Genomic DNA, 19,888 nt, shown 5'->3' with positions numbered 1-19,888 from the left:
GGTTTCAGAGTAGCAACCGTGTTAGTCTGTATTCGCAAAAAGAAAAGGAGTATGTGTGGCACCTTAGAGACTAACAAATTTATTTGAGCATAAGCTTTCCTGAGCTACAGCTCACTTCATCGGATGCATTCCAAGTGAGAAATCTGCAGTTTTTCTAGTTGGAACTTTTCTAGCTTTGGCTTCCAGCCCTTGGATCCCCTTAGGTCTTTGTCTGTTGGACTGAAAAGTGCTCTCTTACCAGAAATTTCTCCCCCTGAAGGTACTTATAGACCATGATCCAGTGACATAGGTATTTCAGCCTCTGATTCACATCACCCCTGGCGGTGGTCCCTAATGGTCAGCAATGAGGGGTGGGGGACTTGCATTGCCGCTCCCCGCTGTACTTGTTCTGTGACTAACTAGAGGATTTCAGTCTCTTGGGCAGCAGATCTGGCACGCTTCACTAAAAATAGCTCCCATCCATCCCCTCGACACACGCCGCCTTCTACTGATTTTCTTGTGACAAGAATTTGGAGATCAGAACAGAGGTGCAGCTTCCAAAACAGATGGACTCTGCAGAAATCTGACACCCTGCTCTCCCCCTCACTTACCTTAAAAAGCCACTTCGCTCCCCTCAGACACATCCCTCTCTGTGGCCTTCTGTGTCTCTCCTTCTGCTCTCCCTGCAGACTCCCCACGTCTACCTTCTTCTCCCCACTGCTCCCATGCCTTTGGGACCACATGGTTTCCCTCTTTCTGTGGTTCCTTTCCTCCTCTGGGCCTGACTCAAACCCCACAGAAGTTAAGGGGAGTCCTTCCCTTAACTTTAATGGGCTTTGGATCAGGGCCTATAGTTACTGCTATATGCATTTTGAAGGTGCTAATTACCAAGGTTTCCCTGCAGCATATTTGCCCCTCTCCCCCACCCTTCCTATGACTAGGTCTATCACAGACTTCCCTTCCTCACACCCCTGTTTTCTTCTACCCCGGGGAACCCACACCCTCCCTCAGCTTCTCTTCAGTCCCCGTTTGCTCTGAACATACGTTAGTCAGGAGACAGAGGTGGGAGCTGAAAGGTTTGTCCCACTGTAGTGGGCGATATACCAGCTCCTCCGCTTACTAAACACCACCCCACAAGTACACGCAGGTATTGCGCCCGGGCAGCCGGTCATTATCTGGAGGAATCGGGACTAAGTCCGGCCAACAACGCCTCAGTTGTCAGCCATGGCACCATATAGTATAGCCTGAGAAGGGTACAGAGAACAGAAAGGAGGGGTGAAAAAAAAAAAAAAAAAGACGATTAGGCATATGGAACAGCTTCCATGCAAGGAGACATTAAAAAGACTGGGACTGTTGAGCTTAGAAAAGAGACGAGTAAAAGGGGGAGGGGGATATGATAGAGGTCTATAAAATCATGACTGCTGTGGAGAAAGTAAATAAGGAAGTGTTATTTATTCCTTCTCATAAACACAAGAACCAGGGGTCACCCAATGAAATTAATCGGCAGCAGGTTTAAAACAAACCAAAGGAAGTATTTCTTTACCCATCGCACAGTCAGCCTGTGGAACTCATTGCCAGGGGAGGCTGTGAAGGCCAAAAGTGTAACGGGTTTAAAAAAAAAAGAATGAGACGTTTATGGAGGATGGGTCCATCAATGGAGAGTGAGCAGAGGATGGGATGGGTCCAGCACAGACCAGCTGAGCGCTCAGAGGGAGACTATTTTTTCCCCTGCCCTTTACTGTGACGTGTCCCAGGTATTTCATCCTGAAGAGGGAAGGGAAGAGACAGCCCCTTCTCTCCCTACTTCCTTGACACCCTCCTGGCTGTGGGCTCATGCTCAGCATGGCTCCGGGAGTTCCCGATGCTCCATTTTCACCAGGTGGTCCCTGAATGGGGTGGGAGAAAGCCAGCTCCTCTGTTAGATATCACATTCCTCACTACTCCATGACTCCGGAGCTGGGGGCCTGGACAGACCCATATCAGAGGGGCAATGTGCTTACTCACAGGAGGTCCTAGCAGTCCCATGCATCCCCTGGGTCCGTTTGTGCCTGGGATGCCCTGGACAGAATACACAAAGATCAGGAGGACCAATCACAGCAGCTAGCCACAGAGATGGAGGCCAGCCAGGGCCACAGAAACCCAGGGATAGAAGGGAAGAATGAGGCTAATTTCCCCTTTGTCTAATGCCCATTTTGCACTGGGGTCAATGATTTCACAAGGTGCAGGGTAAGGGGTATGCTGTAGCGAGTCAGGTAACAGCCAACAGGGGTTGCTTTGGAAGAAGGCATAAGTCAGAACTGTGCAATATTATACACCGAGGACAGCTCCGTCCTGAGCCCAGCTGGCAACCAGGCCATGACCCAGCATGGGAGGGCCAACAAGCTGTGTAATTGTGTTCTGCCTCATTCTATCGTTGTGTCTACCATGCCTTCATAGAAAGTGGCAGCTCAGCTGAGTGGCTGGGGGCTGGATTTACAGCCATTCCCCTGTTTGGTCCCTCAGTGGCTACGGTTCCTGTTCCAGAAGTGATTTTCAGCCTCTCCCTCCCCACTTGATGCTCTCATGATGACATGATCTGCCCCTCCCTCACTCTGAAGACCCAGGAACAAGGGCTGTCAGGGTGAGTCATGCAACACTATCCAGAACCAGGACCTCCTCCCACACTCCAATGCTCACTCATTTCTGCTGGAGAAAGCAACTCCTTTGATTCCTTCTAAGAGGTGCAAGACAAGAGCTGCAAAGGGGACAGGCTGCAAATTCACAGCCCTTCCCACAGCTGACACAGACGCCTTAGTATCTGTTAAAAGAGGTGAGACCAGCTGACAGTGTCACAGTCTCTAGGAACAGGGATCTAAGCCACAACTCTTAGCTGGGATGCTATTTAAAGAGACACTCCCATGCAATTGGAACCCACAGTTTGGTCAGTTTTAAAGTTTATTCTAATCTGGTGAGAAAGCCTCCACAAAATTTAAATAGACACAGTTTTAAGGTTTAAAGTGAAAGCAAAATGCAAAGGAATGGCCACAGGTAACCCCAGCTTCAGACCTTCCCTTGCCAGTCTGAGCCACTGATGACCAGATAGCTCTCTTGCACCCTATCACTCCCTTAATGTGGAGGCCTTTTTGAATGCAAGCTTGGGCCCTGTCATCTAAAGGCTAGGACCCAAGCCCAGAGCTGCTGTCTCATGAATGCTTCCGCACTCAAGCAAGTGTCTGATCAAGCTCTGGGGCCACTGAACAGAGTGTTAGCAGAGAGCAAGAGCATCTGGAAGATCACAGGTGTCAACTGGGCAAATGCGATACTTGCATGATAACCAAGTCCCCCATCAGCCTCATTTCACCTTTGTTGCCCTGCCAGAGACAGGAGAAGGCCACTAAACCCACACACCAATACTCTGCAGCATAGGGGCTGGAAGTAGGAGAGCTAGGGGTGTTGCTGCACCCCCTGACTTGAAGTGGTTTCCATAACATCCAGGGTTTACAGTTTGGTTCAACGGCTCTCAGCACCCCCACTATACAGATTGCCCCAGCACCCCTGCTCTGAAGAGCCCTGTGCATCATGGACAACCTGTGGCTAGAGAGGCCTGCTCCCCCTACTATCATCTATGGAGTGGGGAGCTCCACAGAGGTTAGAGGGGTTTCTTTTCTGAACAATTAGAAACCCAGAGAATGCAGCGTTAGGGCTGCACATCTCAAATATGGCCCTGATGCACACTTCGACAATCACAGCCTTAACTCTGCCCTAGCAGAGACAAACAGCACTGAACTATCATTGTTAGAAACATGAATCAGCGTTCCACTACATTCATAAACCAGTCGGAGAACACTTCAATCTCTCTGGTCACGCAATCACAGACATGAGGGTCGCTATCTTAAAGCAAAAAAACTTCAAATCCAGACTCCAGCGAGAAACTGCTGAATTGGAATTCATTTGCAAATTGGATACTATTAATTTGGGCTTGAATAGAGACTGGGAGTGGCTAAGTCATTATGCAAGGTAGCCTGTCTCCCCTTGTTTTTTTCCTGCAAACCCCCCCCCCCCCCCCAAGACGTTCTGGTTAAACTTGGATTATTGCTGTGCACATTGTAAGATGAGCTGTTGCCAGCAGGAGAATGAGTTTGTGTGTGTGGTTTTTGGAGGGGGTGTGTGAGAAAACCTGGATTAGTGCTGGAGGTGACCCACCTTGATTATCATGCGCATTATAAAGAGGGGTTTCAAAGGGGGATGGGCTGTTGCCAGCAGGAGAGTGAGTTTGTATGTGTGTGTGGGGGGGGGGGGAAGAGTGAGAAAACCTGGATTTGTGCTGGAAATGGCTCTACTTGATGATCACTTTAGATAAGCTGTTGCCAGCGGGGGACTGGGGTGGGAGGAAGTTTTGTTTCATGGTCTCTGTGTGTATATAATGTCTTCTGCAGTTTCCACGATATGCTATGCATCCGATGAAGTGAGCTGTAGCTCACGAAAGCTCATGCTCAAATAAACTGGTTAGTCTCTAAGGTGCCACAAGTACTCCTTTTCTTTTTACGAATACAGACTAACACGGCTGTTACTCTGAAAAACGTTCCACTACACTAATTGCTCATCAGCAATTGCAAGCAGAAAGGTTGCAATGCTATAGTAGAAGCCGGCTGTAATAAATCTACTTCAAAGTATTTCAGTTTCCAAGCTCAAATCCAAACTAGCTTTACATTCTGGTTTTGTGGGCATCAGGAAAACCTCTCTCAGAGAAGACGTGTGCTCTTGAGTTAGAAGTTAAAAGGCAGACGCATTACGGATTCTTGCTTAACAAATCCCATGCTTGCAAGAAATAAAAATATTTTACTAAAAGTAAACGGAAAAGCACCATTTAAAAAGGCATAATTTAAAAGACATTTTTCCATCACAAGGTTTGCACCCATAAGTGTGTGTGGCCAAATCACGCATCAAGAAAGCAATGGACTGTAGTGCTATCCTCATCGCATTATATTTTCCATAATTAAAGATATCCCTGGGCTTCTTTAGGCCCATATTCCTCTCCCCACACAACGAAAAAGTAGTCAAGGCCAGACATTCATGGTGGAGACTTGTACAAATTCTCCATAAGCCAAGTCATCTATGGCAGATAGTTAACTGATGGATGGAGCTCAGTTCTCCCAGGGAGAGCCAGCCAGCTGAGAGGATAATCTTCCTTAAATCCAACCATAGGAAATGTGTGTAGCACATTTGACTTTATTCTAAAATGAGATGGTTGCAGCACGAGTGGGGCACAATTTAGGTAATGGCTGTTGCCTCTGGGTGTTGTCATAATACAAATAAATACTAGAGCACTAGTCAGTGCCTTGGAGGAATCCAACGTCAGCTTTGCATTCTGTGGGGCTGGAATGAGCTGTTTGTTGGTTTAGCTGGAACACTCTGGAAAGGTAACATGTCCTCAAATCCCCAAGATGTGTCTGAATCCTTAACTTCACTTTAAAAAAGTTTTTTTGTGGTGGAATTTCCACACTTATTAAAAAACAGTCTTACAGTTTTCTGTGCATGAACCCTGATTTCCTTACCTTTATCCCATCTCTCCCTGACACCCAAGCACTTCTTCATAGCCCTGCAACAAGACACATAAGAACGGCCCTACTGGGTCAGACCAAAGGTCCATCTAGCCCACTATCCTGTCTTCCGATAGCGGCCAGTGCCAGGTGCCCCAGAGGGAATGAACAGAACAGGTAATCATCAAGTGATCCATCCCCTGTCGCTCATTCTCAGCTTCTGGCAAACAGAGGCTAGGGACACCATTCCTGCCCATCCTGGCCAATAGCCATTGATGGACCTATCCTCCATGAATTTATCTAGTTCTTTTTTGGATCCTGTTATGGTCTTGGCCTTAACATCCTCTGGCAAGGAGTTCCACAGGTTGACTGTGTGTTGTGTGAAGAAATACTTCCTTTCATTTGTTTTAAACCTGCTGCCTATTAATTTCATTTGGTGACCCCTAGTTCTTGTGTTATGAAGCTGAAAAGTCCCAGTTTTATTAATCTCTCCTCATATGGAAGCCATTCAATACCCCTAATAATTTTTGTTGCCCTTTTCTGAATCTTTTCCAATTCCAATATATCTTTTTTGAGATGGGGCGACCACATCTGCACACAGTATTCAAGATGTGGGCGTACCATGGATTTATATAGCAGCAACATGATATTTTCTGTCCTATTTTCTATCCCCTTCTTAATTATTCCAGTACTCTGTTCGCTTTCTTGACTGCCGCTGCACATTGAGTGGGTGTTTTCAGAGAACTATCCACAATGACTCCAAGATCTTTCTTGAGTGGTAACAGCTAATTTAGATCCCATCATTTTATATGTATAGTTGGGATTGTGCTTTCCAATGTGCATTACTTTGCATTTATCAACATTAAATTTCATCTGCTATTTTGTTGCCCAGTCACCCAGTTTTGAGAGATCCTTTTGTAGCTCTTCACAGTCTGCCTGGGTCTTAACTATCTTTAGTATGAATTTTGTATCATCTGCAAATTTTGCCACCTCACTGTTTAACCCTTTTCCCAGATCATTTATGATTACATTGAATAGGAGTGGTCCCAGAACAGACCCCTGGGAGACACCACTATTTACCTCTCTCCATTCTGAAAACTGACCATTTATATCTACCCTTTGTTTCCTATCTTTTAGCCAGTTACCAATCCACGAGAGCACCTTCCCTCTTATCCCGTGGCAGCTTACTTTGCATAAGAGCCTTTGGTGTGGGACCTTGTCAAAGGTTTTCTGAAAATCTAAGTACACTACATCCACTGGATCCCCTTGGTCCACATGCTTGTTGACCCCCTCAAAGAATTCTAGTAGATTGGTGAGGCATGATTTCCCTTTACTAAAACGAACAAAATTCCACAAATTATGTTCATCAAAATGTCTGACAATATTGTTCTTTATTATAGTTTCAACCAGTTTGCCCAGTACTGAAGTCAGGCTTACAGGCCTGTAATTGCTGGGATCACCTCTGGAGCCCTTTTTAAAAATTGGCATCACATTAGCTATCCTCCAGTCATCTGGTACAGAAGCTGATTTAAATGATGTTACAGACTACAGTTAGTAGTTCTGCAATTTCGCATTTGAGTTCCTTCAGAACTCTTGGGTGAATACCATCTGGTCCTGATGACTTATTGCTGTTTAATTTATCAATTTGTTCCAAAACCTTCTCTAATTATACCTCAATTTGGGACAGTTCCTCAGATCTGTCACCTAAAAAGAATGGCTCAGGTTTGGGAATCTCCCTCACATCCTCAGCCGTGAAGACCGATGCAAAGAATTCGTTTAGTTTCTCCGGAATGGCCTTATCTGGGAGGGAGCCTTGAGTGCTCCCTTAGTATCTCGATTGTCCAATGGTCTCACTGGTTGTTTAGCAGAATTCCTGCTTCTGATGTACTTTAAAAACTTTTTGCTATTACTTTCTGAGTCTTTGGCTAGCTGTTCCTCAAATTCTTTTTTGGCCCTCCTAATTGTATTTTTATACTTTATTTGCCAGCGTTTATGCTCCTTTCTATTTTCTTCACTAGGATTTAACTTCCATTTTTTAAAGGATGCCTTTTTGCCTCTCACTGCTTCTTTTACTTTGTTGCTTAGCCCCGGGGGCTCTTTTTTGGTTCTCTTAGTATGCTTTATAATTTGGGGTATACATTTAAGTTGAGCCTCTATTATGGTGTCTTTAAAAAGTTTCCACACAGCTTGCAGAGATTTCACTTTTGGCACTGTACTCTTTAATTTCTGTTTAACTAACCTCCTCATTTTTGTGTAGTTCACCTTTCTGATATTAAATGCTACAGTGTTGGGCTGCTGTGGTGTTTTTTCTGCCACAGGGATATTAAAATTTAATAATGGTCACTATTACGAAGTGGTCCAGCTATATTCACCTTTTGGACCAGATCCTCTGCTCCACTTAGGACTATATCAAGAATTGCCTCTTCTCTGGTGGGTTCCAGGACCAGCTGCTCCAAGAAGCAATCATTTAAAGTGTCAAGAAACTTTATCTCTGCATCCTGTCCTGAGGTGACATGTACCCAGTCAATGGGGGATAACTGAAATCCCCCATTATTATTAATGTTATACACAAGATTAAACACACTGATAGAATGAGCAGGAGCATGTTATTCAGCCAGGTAAGTGGTCAACCATGTAAGTTCCCTTAAAGCAGAAGAAAAGGGCTGCCAATGCCAACCCCAAGCTGAAGTGTTGGCCAAGTACAGGAGACAGCATGCCTGCAGGACCCTTTCTGATTTAAATTACAGTTGTTGCTACTGCAGCCCATGGATCAAATTCTACTCCCCATTATGTGGGTGAGACTCTGAAGGGCACAATCTGGCTCTGTTTTAGCTCTGCCCCTTTCATTATGCCATTTGATGCTTAATTTCTTTGGCATCCTGGACCTGCACTGGCCAAGCACCTCTGACACCACTCATTGCCATATTGGAGCTAACTGGATGCATTATACAAAGGCCATTGCTCCAAGTAAGTAAAAGGGCGGAAGCCAGTTTCCTGCAGTTAGATCATCAGGACAGCCTCAGGTACATGATTGTGTTTAACCCTTATATTTCATTCGCCCTCCCTGCAAGGATGTGGCATGGTCAGTGGGGAATAAGGGCTTTGTTTGACCCGAAACGTTTCGTGTTTAGGCACCATTCCAAAACCAGAGGTGACAGGGGAGGTTTTGGAAATGGTCAAACATTTTGACATTTCCAAACTTTGTTTCAGTCAAAGAAAACAATTTGCCAAAAATCAACAGTCGCAAAATGTTTTGTTTGACCTGACACTGGATTTATTGGTCCCCATCTCCCAAAAGCACCCAACTCTACTCCTGAATCCTGTATGAAAAGCACTGAAGCAGCTGGTGAAAGGTGGACTGAGCGCTGGCAGATCTGTGCTGAAGGGATGGGCAGGCTGCTGTATCTCCCTGCTCTGCTCCCTGTTCTGAACAGGATACAGCAAACCTCTGAGAGAGAGAGCAAACCTCTCCGAGAAATGGAGCAGCCACGGACCTGCTCCACAAACAAGCTTGGAGCCAACAGTAGCCCAATAGCTGGAACTGGGCACTAGCAGCCAGGCCTACTATGATAAAGGTCTAGGGAGAATCAAAGCCCTGGAGTGGGACTCAGCAGAGCTGGGTTCAGCCTTGGCTCTGACAGACTGCATGACCTTGGGCAAATCACTTAATCTCTGTGCCTTGCCTGTTAGAGGAGGGTAATGACGTTTGTACACCACCTAACAGTCTCCAACTGCTACTGTTAAATCATAACAGCTAGAGTCCCTGCCAGTACTGACAGGGTGTGATCAGACAAGGTGCTGCTGCCTGCCTGGAGAAACAGGAAAGGCAATGAGAGTGGTTTCTGCTCCCAGGCTCTGCACTACCAAATCTAAGGGCACGTCTACACAGCATTTTGGAGTGAGTGGGAACCTGGCCCCCCAGCCCAGTTTGATATCCCATCCCCCTCCCTAGGTTTCAGACCCTGAGCTCCAGCCTAAGCCGCAATTCAGTGTGCTGTCTACCCAGCTATTCTTTGAACACTAGTGCGAGTCCATCTGTCAACCTGGGAAGGGAGGCTTGCCCCTGCTCACTCCCAAATTTAGTGTAGACATACCCTAAGTAAGAGGCTTCAGCTCCTGGCAGCAGCAGCAATCCTGGCGAAGGAGGCAAAGGTTGGCTTGGATGCAACCATGCGGGAGTGGTTTTGCAAAGAAAGTAGAGATTATGCATATCCCTGCAGGAGAGCTGGAACCATGGGTGTGGGAACGGGTGGGCCAGGGGGCCCTGCCCCCCCTTCTACCAGCTGTAAGGGTGAGTGACAGGGAGGGGGCAGAGCCTCATGGGGAAGGGGCTATGGTTTGGGGTCCTGTGCTGCCCCCCCCCACACACACTTTTGGGGACCTTCCATTGCTCCTGTCTGTCCAACCCACGTGCAAGCTTTTTCAAATTCTTGCTCTCCCAGGGTTTTTTACATATTGTAACACTTCCTGAGGGCTGGGGGATGAGAAAGCTCCAGGAATCCGCCCACCTTTCTCCTCGAGTCACCCTTCCTGCTACAGCACCAAAGCTCCCATCTGGCTGCAGAGAGCTGTGTATGGCTTCCACCCCAATGCTGCTGTGGGATGGAGAGCAGTAGAAAACACGGTTCTCCTGTTCATGCCCCCGGGACCCCCCTGCAGCATTTGTGACCCTCCTAGGCCCTGCCAGCCAGGAGAGGAGGGGAATACACTGAGCCCCAGTGTGAGAGAGGCTGCTGGGGTGGCATTGTGAAGCCACAAGAATAGAATGAAGCTTTATGTTATAGAACACCTTTATATGGGCGCTGTCACCAAGCACTTTCCCCAGGAGAAGAGCAGATGCAGGAAGCGTGTAGGCAAATACTGCAGCAGAGAAGTGCCCACACAGCGCCTTGGAAAGCTACTGTATTGCGAGAACACTAGCCAGAAAGCTAGGCCTGCGGGTAATACATCAGCTGCCCACTTCCACACAAAACCCCTTTGGGTTGGGGATACGGTTGGAAACACAGTTCAGTGACCTAACGTGGGGGAACCAACCCCACGGCTGAGAAGCACCCACAGCTTTTCATCTTCAAGTGCTTCGAAAACATCCGTCTATTTGAATAATGGCAGCAGGCCTTATGCCAATGGTGAGCTGGAGCCAGTTCACACCAACCGGTTGTTAAATTTAGAAGCAGTTTTAGAACCAGTTGTTAGGGCTCCTGGAGCTCCCGGCCGGGGAGGCTCCCTTGGCCCCTCCCCAGCCTTGCCCCTCTCGCAGAGCCTCAGCATGCCACGCCGCCAGCGCTCTGGACCACTCCTGGGCAGCTCTGCAGCGCCTGCCGCTTTGAGCAGATTGGTAAGGGGGTGGGGCTGCAAGCTCCAGTGGGCTGTGCAGCATCCATACATGCTGCCCTGAGCAGCATGGTAAGGGGGCTGGGCCGGGGCTGGGAGGAGGGGTTGGATAAGGAGCAGGGAGCGGTTGGAGAGGGTGGAGGTTCTGGGGGGCGGTCAGAGAACGGGGGGGAGGGGGGAAAATGGGTAGGCAGTCGCTGCCCCAGAAAGTCCCAGCCAGGCTGGGGCAGCCCCCCAGGCCAAGGGGGCCCTGACTCATGGCGCTAGGGAGGGTGCATGGTGTAGGGCTCAGTGTTCTAGAAAGGGGCTGTTGGAGACAGGGCCAGCTCTAGGCACCAGCAAAACAAGCAGGTGCTTGGGGCAGCACATTTCTAGGGGCAGCATTCCAGCGCCGGCCCTGCCGCCCCAGCTCGCCTCTGGTCAGCCTCCGTCTGCTCCCCTGAGCGCGCAGCCGCCGCTCCGCTTCTCCCCCCTCCCAGGCTTGCTGCGTGCTAAACAGCTGTTTCACGCGGCAAGCCTGGGAGGGAGGGAGAAGCTGAGTGGTGGCGTGCCCGGCGGAGGCAGTAGTGATGGTGGAGCGGAGGCGAGCTGGGGCAGGGAGTGGTTCCTCTACCTCCTGCCCCCGTTACTTCCTGTGCTCCCCCCTCAGCTCCGCCTGCTCCCCTGAATGTGCTGCCTCTCCCTCGCCTGAAAGGGAGGGGGGAGAAGTGGAGCCGCGGTGTGTTCAGGGGAGCAGGCAGAGTGGAGGTGAGCTTGGGCGGGGGGAGCCGCAGGAAGCAATGGGGTGGGGGGAGAAATGTGGTACACCCAAGGGAGGAGGCAGCAGGGCCGGGGATTTGGGGAAGGGGTTGGGAAGGGGCGGAGCCGGGGGCAGGGGGGGCACACAAAAAAAAGCAGGGGCAGCTAAAATTTTGCTTGGGGCAGCAAAAATCCTAGAGCCAGCCCTGGTTGGAGAAGGGGCTCGGTGCTAGAGGGGGGTGCATGGAGCAGCACCATTTGGGAGGCACAGGGCTATGGGGCCCTGCGTCCTGTCTTGGGGCAGGGGCCGCGCTGTGGCTGGTACCTGTGCTGGGCAGCCATCCGGGCAGCTGCTCCGGGGCCCTGCATGCAGAGGCCAATCCGATGCCGCCTCGCTCAGGGGCTGCGGCCAAGCTCCATGCTGCTTCCTGCTGGGCCCAGGAAGCGCAACTGGCTGCTCTGGGCAGGGAGATCAGGCACCCTGTGACTGGGCGCTGCGTAGGGCTGGGGAGCTGACCCCTGGCAGCAGCAGCCTTGGGCATGCTGGGGAGAGCCCCACCCCAGTCTCTCCCACTCCTGTGCTGTGGAGCTGTCCGGCCTCCGCCGCTCGGGGCTGCTCACATCCTGTGGTGGGGAGTCGGGCAGAGAGCAGCATTTGCCTGCAGGGAGCCACCGCCCCACATGCCGGGAGCGACCCCACTGATGCAAGGGCTGCAGGACTCCTGCGCCACCAGCAGGCACCTGGGATGGAGAATCGGCCTGGGGAGGGCAGAACGGAGCCGAGGGGGGTGGTGGGAGGGGGCAGGACACAGGCACATCCCTTAAATCAGAACTTTTTATAGGGAACTGGTTGTCAAGATTTTGGCAGCTCATTACTGCCCATCTGGAGATGCAAGAAAGATCTGTTGGGCAGTTTCTCTGAAAGCCAATCCCTCTGGGAGGGAATGCACCCCTGGATTCACACCCTACTGTAATAATCTGTGTACAAAATATGCCTTGCAAGGTATCCTTTGAAAACTAACAACTCCCTGGTCAGCAATATGATAAAATGCCTGTAGCAACATTATACATAAAGTTATGAACATAAGATGAAATCCTGACAGAAGTGTGTTTAGCAGATGAGGCTGGGGCAAAGGGGTAAGCCTGTTTCTCAAAGACAAAAGACAAGTGGGCACCTCTAGCCAGGGCCCATCAGCTTTGATGACATCACCTATCAAGTAGCCATTCTTTGGCAAGGAAGCGGGGCAGGAACCAACATCCGCATCTTAGTAAAGATCATGGAACCTCTTTCACCTCAAGATGCCTCATCTCCATCCTCACAGCAGGAGCGAACTTCATCTAGGGGTAACCCTCAGAAATATGCATTTCAAAGAATGCTTGGACTATAAAAAACAAGGGGCAAAAACTTGCCAAATTCTCTCTCCCTATCCATCCCTCTCTCTTCACCCAAGACAAAAAACAGCCACTGGATTTTGGGAGCCTGAGAATTTGGTCAGCAATATTACTCAGAATGTGCAGTAAGGGGCTTCCCCTTTGAATCAAGTCTAGTTTGTTAAGTTTTAGTATTTTCACGAGCATTTTCTCTTTATTTCCCTTGTGCCCATTTCTGACTTTAATGCCTTAAGTTTTAATTGAGTAAAAGTGTATCTCCTTGTAGTTAAATAAGCTTGTTTTATTCTTGAATCGAAGCTAATGTGGTGCATTTGCACTGAATTGTGTGGGTAGCTCCATTAAAAGTAGCAAACTGTTATAGATTGATCCCCTTTCAGGGGCAATGGACCTAACATAACTGGACTGTCTAGAAGAGGGCTAGAACATGTGTTTTTTGGGGAACTTCAAGACTGGGAGTGTACTGGGGTCACACCGAGACCAGTAACCAAGGCTGCTGGAAGCCAGAGTGTGGCTGGCTTGTTGCTGATGGGGTCAGACTTGCTGGTGGGACCTGCATGCTGGTGGCCCAGGTAGGAGCTACAGCAGCTAAGCATTGTGAGGCATCCAAGGTTGCAGGTGGGGTGACAACCCCTCACTGGTCTGGATTGCACCCCCAAATGTCTTAGCCTCTACGAGCTTAGCAGCCCTTAGCATCACAATGAATAGGGGCCTGATCCAAGCACCATTAAAGATGACACTGAAAAGATTTTCCATTGACTTCAATGGGCTTTGGATCAGACCCTATGAGCATTGTGTGTGAGCCCAGTTCCTGGCACATAACTTGGATAAATGACTTTGTAGCCCAGAAAACAGAGTTACCAATTAAGTTATTAGTGGTATGAGCCAAATGTGACTGGCATCAGTGAAGCAATGGGACTTGCACCAGGCTGAATTTTGCCCTCTGTTCTATTTGCCACACTCTTGGAGCATAACTGGATAAATAGCCTTGTTCAGTTTCAGGCTATGGGTCCTCAAAGGGTTTGGAAGGACACTAAGCTGAGGCAGGCAGCACTTACAAGCTTGCATGTACATGTAACTCAGTTACTGAAAGGAGATGGGCTGTGTGATTAAGAGCCAAGGAAGAGAAACAAAATCTCTTACCATCAATCCCAGGTCTCCTTGAGCTCTGTATGGTTGTAGGCCCACCAGGTGCTGGAAAAGAAGGAATACAGTTCAGCCAACTGGATCCTCAGAGTCCAAAAGAAATCTCACATACCTGTGTGTACACATATGCTCATACCTTTGCATATATATACATATTGTACACACACACAATCCTTAGGGAGGCAGGGGGGTTTGTGATGCAAAGCAGTCTAATGATTCCTCTCAGTTCAGTCTCTTCAAGGTCTGGCTTTTCCTTAGTCTCAGAATTGAAATCCCTCCTCCCTCCCAGTTCTATGGGCCAGATCCTCTGAGGGCATAACTCCACCAAAGCCAGCAGCAGAGAACTCAACTTTATGACTTTAACCATAGACTTTAACCTTGGGGGAGGGATAGCTCAGTGGTTTGAGCATTGGCCTGCTAAACGCAGGGTTGTGAGTTCAATCCTTGAGGGGGCCATTTAGGGATTGGGGCAAAAATTGGGGATTGGTCCCGCTTTGAGCAGGGGGTTGGACTAGATGACCTCCTGAGGTCCCTTCCAACCCTGATATTCTATGAATGAGAGGGCAGAGGCAGATTTCGCTTCCTCAGCCAGCACCAGCTAGGATAATCAGTTGGCAGAGATATTCTTGGGAAAGGCAGATCTATTCCTGGCATCTCTTTCGACTGTGTCTTGACAGTATCAGCTATCAGCTGGGACTCCAGCAGTGTGAACTTCCTCCCAGCAGTCCCAGCCAGAAGGTCAGCAGTAAGGTACTCCTCACAGCAATCACCCATCACTGCCAGCTGGAAGCCCAGCAGTTATAATAGGTAGGTACTGGATTTGATTGAAGCAGTGGGACTTACAAGCCTGTTACAGAGATAGTGTTCCTTAACATTGAATATATTCTGTTTAGAGCCATTTTTAGACAGAAAAGAAAGAGCAGCTTCCCTTTTGAGTCCGAACTGCCCACGCCCAGTGAATTTAAACACCGATGCTGGAAGTGGTCCAAAGACAGACATCCTTAGACAGTCAAAATTAAATTAGTTCACCTTCTTACTTTGTTATAATGTAAAATATAACAAGTCTGCAGTTTGTAAAGATTTCTCCACTCCCTTTTTATTTTAAGAATATCAAGTCTGAGTTGCACTCATTTTCCTGGAAGTCTCCAAGGACATGAGTTCTCAGCTCGTCATTAAAGGTGCTAAGTTGCTGAATATCTAGGATACATCTTCTCTCCCCCCCCCCCCCCCCCCCCCCCGGCCCCAAGTATTTTTCAGGCATTCGAGTTAAATGGATCAAAAAACCCAGGAGCCAAAAGTCTGATTAAAAAATTCTCTCGTTTTCCTTGCCTGGGATCTCACAATGCTACCAGCTCTGCTAACATCTAGGGAGGAACTCCAGGATCAGAACGGCCTTCCTTCTGGCCTTAAACTATGAACCTAATGTGCCTTCCTGAGAAGGCACTAACAACCCCCTTCAATTTCTAATGGAAATGAGAAAAGAATAGTTTGCAACAATTTCAGGGCTTCTTTAGACATGGCAAAGGAAGGGCTCAAATGGCACAGACTGACTTGCAGCTGATGCTTCTATCTAAGGTATTTATCAGACCACACCATAAATGTAGCATCTGAGGGTATGTCTACACTGAAAAGAAAACCCCCGGCACTGAATCTCACAGCCTGGGTTGACTGACTCGGGCTTGTGGGTATACAACTAGCAGAGTAGATGTTCAGGCTTGGGATGGAGCCTGAGCTCTGAAACCCAGCAAGGGGAGAAAATCTCATAGCTTGGGCCCAAACAGCTACACTGCTATATTTAGAGCTGCAGCTCAAGCCTGTGTCAATTAACCTGGGCTCCGAGACTAGGTGCTGCAGGTTTTTCTTTGCAGAGCAGACATACCCTGAGTGCCTCACAATCTTAATGCATTTATCTTCACAGCACCACCAGCTGCTAGGAAAGTATAAGCTCCATTTCACATGTGGGAATCCGAGGCACAGAGAGACTTTCCCCAGGTCATACCCAAGAAAGTCTGTAGTGGAGCAAGGAATTGAACCCAAGACTCTCACATGCCAGGCCCCAGCCACTGAGCCAGTCTTGCCTGCTTAAGCTTCTTTAAAAAACTAAAGGGCGGGGGGGGAAGACCGAGAGAAAAATCAGGAAAGGGAGAACATGAGGCTGAGAAAGAATGTAAAATGAAAAAATTCCCTGGAGAATGTGAAAGAGGCAGACGTACCCGTGAGGTAAAAATCGGGGACACAGTTGGAATCTACACCTCTGGAATGAGTCATCTAGGGGAACATTGCTGCTGGTCGTGTCATGATTTGCAAAGATACTTTTCCATGGACCAGGAAACCCCTGAAGCAGGGAGAAGGCAGTTAATTTACCTGCAGCGCCTAGCAGCATCTCACCCTACTGACAGATTGTAAAGGGCAGCAGGGGAGTGATACGATGGAGGGACAGGACTGCAGAATCAATGCAGAGCAAAACTTCCAGAAAGCTCCAGGCAGAAATGGCAACCCCTGCTAAGAGCCTTATTGCCCTGCTGCTACATAGCCAGCAAGGCAGGGCTTCTACTCAGCATCAGATAGAAGCAGTAGACAAGGAAATGGTTTCACTCGAGCCATGCAGCCATTAAGGTTCCTTCATGGTGGGAATGGGTAGGATGGTTTTGGAGCAGACAGGGGCAGGTGCCAGCTACTAGAGGAATGTGACACCCTCCCCTCACGAGTGCCCCCTGGCTGGGGGGGGGGGGGCATCTGCTCCTCTCTGTTTATGGTGATCCGCTGGTAGTGTCAGACAGTTTTGGTGTCTCAGTCCTACACACACACACACGTGTCCACACAAAACACAAACAAAGCAGACCCCACATGGGGTAAACCAAGGCCTATCACAATGCCTCTCAGTCTTTACACTATCCCAGCCCTAGTGTTGAGCCATACCCACAGGGCTTCCTTCCTGGGGGCAGTGGTTTTGCATTCTCTGGGCCTTTCTGGCCCCAGCTCAGCCACTAAGCAGTTCAGTTCCCCTTCCAGGGGTATATCGCAGTTCAATATCCAATAGCTAATGGGTTGTGTGACACCCAAATATTCACCACTGTGATGTAATTAGGACATGTTCTGTACAAAGTATGTCTTCTGAGGTATCATTCTAAAAGTGTTGATCTGCTAGACAGTAATACCTCATTGGATCATACGTGCTATCATCATGTGTGAAGTTTGGCTATGTATGTGTTACTGAAACATATTGTGAGGTTAAAAACACCCACAAGCAGCCTTTCAGGTATGACAGTAAAAAGGCCCAACAATGTTAATGGCTTATTGAGGAAACACACACAAGCACAAGGATTACCCCAGGAACTGTGTACAATAGAAACCTCTTAGAGATAGCACTACACAATGGGAACTGTTTGACCGAGATCATAGGAAGAGAGTTTTCCAGCAAGTGGGGAGGAGATATAAAGGGAGGAAAATTATATCATGGGGGGACCTCACTCTCCCTATAACACCACACCTGGAAATACCTGAGGAACAAAGACTGAACTGTGGGAAGTGATGGTCCCAGACTAGAAGGATTTTTAGCCTGTGTATGAAAACCCAGGAAAGCCAAAGCAACTTGTGCCTTAAGAATTTGCCAGCCTGTTTATCACTCAGGGTGAGAATTTGCTAATTTAAACCCTACCTATCTAGTGTCTTAAGCTCAGTTTGCAGTTTATTTACTAAGGTGATCTGTTTGTTATCACCTATAATCATCTAAAAAAATCTTTTGTAGTTAATAAACTTGTTTTGTTTTGTCTCTGAAACCAGTGTGGCACTCACACTTGGGGCAGAAAGCTGTTGCATATCTCTCTCCATATTGAGGGAGAGGGTGAATTTTATGAGCTTACACTGTATAGTTCTCTGTGCAGTTCAAGACAATACAATTTTGGGTTTTCACTCCAGATAGGGTGTGCACTTGCATGCTGGGCAGTTCCTTAGCTGAGCTCTACCATGCAGAGCAGATCTCAGCATCTGTGTGTATCTCTACCTGTGTGTGCTAGAAGAGGGCTTGAGAGCCTGTCACAGCAGCACAGAGTAAGTGAAACTCAGGCTGGTGGGACAGGCGGGCTCAGTGGTATCCCAGTTCCAAGTGGCACCCCAAGGGGGAACCCATCACAGGGGGACCCAGGCCCACCCACTACTTTGGGTCCCAGCCCAGGGACCATATGGATAGCAGCCACATGCCACTATATCCATTTTAACTTTTCACTATTCTGCTATAGTTCCCTGGGTCACTTCCCCACAGCCCAAGCATGAATACTTTATGTTTACCGTAGGACTGAAGTCTTATACTCTTTCCCAGCAGCCAGCCAAGAACTCCTTGTTACTCCCCTGGTCCCTGACAGCAACTGCTCTGTCCACAGTCTTGTAGCTCCCTCAGCCAGCCAGGAATACTGTCCACACTCCTCCAGCTCCAGGCAGCAACTACCTGATTCTGGCTCTGCAACTCCTTTTATATGGCCCTCCTGGGCCCTGATTGGCTGCTCCCTGCAGCCTCTCTCCAACTGGCTGCTTCCTGTGCAGCCTCTCTAGGCCACTTGGAGGACTCAGCTCCTCTGCTTCTTTCTAAGACATGGTGTGGTAGGGCCCTGAGGCCTCCAGAAGGGGGGCCTTTGAGACTAGTACACCCTGTCACAAGCCACCTGGCAGTATCACAGGATAGTGGCCAGACCCTCTATGGGCAGCAGAGGTTGGCCAGGTTGCACCTCTCTGCACTGTGCTTTAACTTTTATTGCTGTTTATAAGGTAATTCTGGGGTTCCCTCAATAAAGGCCTGATCCAGAGCCCAGCAGTCAAAGAAAGAATTTAATGGGCTTGGGACCAGGCCCTAAGTGGTATCTTCTGGATGGGAAGCTACAGAAGCTGAAAAGGTCATACAGTCCTTGGCCACCACATATTTTAAATCCTGGAAGTAGCCCACCTTAGAGCAAAACCCAGGGAGTTGAAACTTAAACTCTGTTTTGTGTGCTTGAAAGGGACCATTCTGCAGCAGATCAAAAGGCACCATGAAGGGAAAGGGAAAGGACGCCCTGAGAACCAAAGTATCACCAGATCCAATCTGATTGAGCGAGCAAAATGGGTGAAGCACCTTCTGCTAACACCTCCTCCCCTCACTGGGCTGCTGGCACAATGCAGGGCCTGTCCAACAGCAGTTCGCTTGCAAGTGAGGAGAGCTCCCAGGGGAGAGAGGCAAAGGCCGTTCATACACACAGCATCCCTTCACAGCAGTCACCGCCGAAGGGCTATTACAGCAATGATGCTGTTGTAAGCTGCAGAGTCACTGTGGGATAGGGTCGCGTCCTCTATAAGGCAGCGGTTCTCAAACTGTGGGTCGGGACACCACAGTGGGTCACGATCCTGTTTTAATGGGGTCATCAGGGCTGGTGTTAGACTTGCTGGGGCCCAGGGCTGAACCCCAACCCCAAGACCCACCATCCAGGGCTGAAGCCAAAGCGGAAGGCTTCAGCCCTGGGTGGCAGGGCTCAGCTTACAGGTCCCTTGCCTGGGACTGAAACCCTTGGGTTTCCCCCGCCCCCGGCTCCGGGTGGCAGGGCTCAGGCAGGCTCAGGCTTCAGTCCCCCCACCTGGGGTCATATAGTAGTTTTTGTTGTCAGAAGGGGGTCATGGTACAATGAAGTTTGTGAACCCCTGCTATAAGGGGTGTTGGCTATGTAGCCACATATTTGATCCGATGTTTTCTAAAGCCAAACGAACCACCCGATTTGATTAGTTATGTCAGACCTGGAGTTCAGTCCTCATAAAACAAGCAG

The 19,888-nt window shown here is 48.8% G+C and overlaps 1 long non-coding RNA gene across 2 annotated transcripts in view; it reads right to left on the bottom strand.

Moving 5' to 3' along the window:
- Positions 1–18,523, bottom strand: part of LOC122461375 — a 36,221-nt gene extending 17,698 nt beyond the window's left edge. For both annotated transcript variants that reach the window (XR_006283221.1, XR_006283219.1), the window contains exons 1-3: positions 18,390–18,523; positions 16,316–16,437; positions 14,100–14,150 (exon numbers count right to left, since the gene is read on the bottom strand). This is a non-coding gene — a long non-coding RNA (uncharacterized LOC122461375). The remainder of the gene's footprint in view (positions 1–14,099; positions 14,151–16,315; positions 16,438–18,389) is intronic.
- Between the last annotated feature and the right edge of the window lie 1,365 nt (positions 18,524–19,888).

The sequence above is a fragment of the Chelonia mydas genome, chromosome 8 (genome assembly GCF_015237465.2).
Source record: "Chelonia mydas isolate rCheMyd1 chromosome 8, rCheMyd1.pri.v2, whole genome shotgun sequence".
Lineage (NCBI taxonomy): Eukaryota > Metazoa > Chordata > Testudines > Cheloniidae > Chelonia > Chelonia mydas.
Note: the sequence above shows the minus strand (reverse complement) of the source record. Positions and strands in the feature narration are given on the sequence as shown.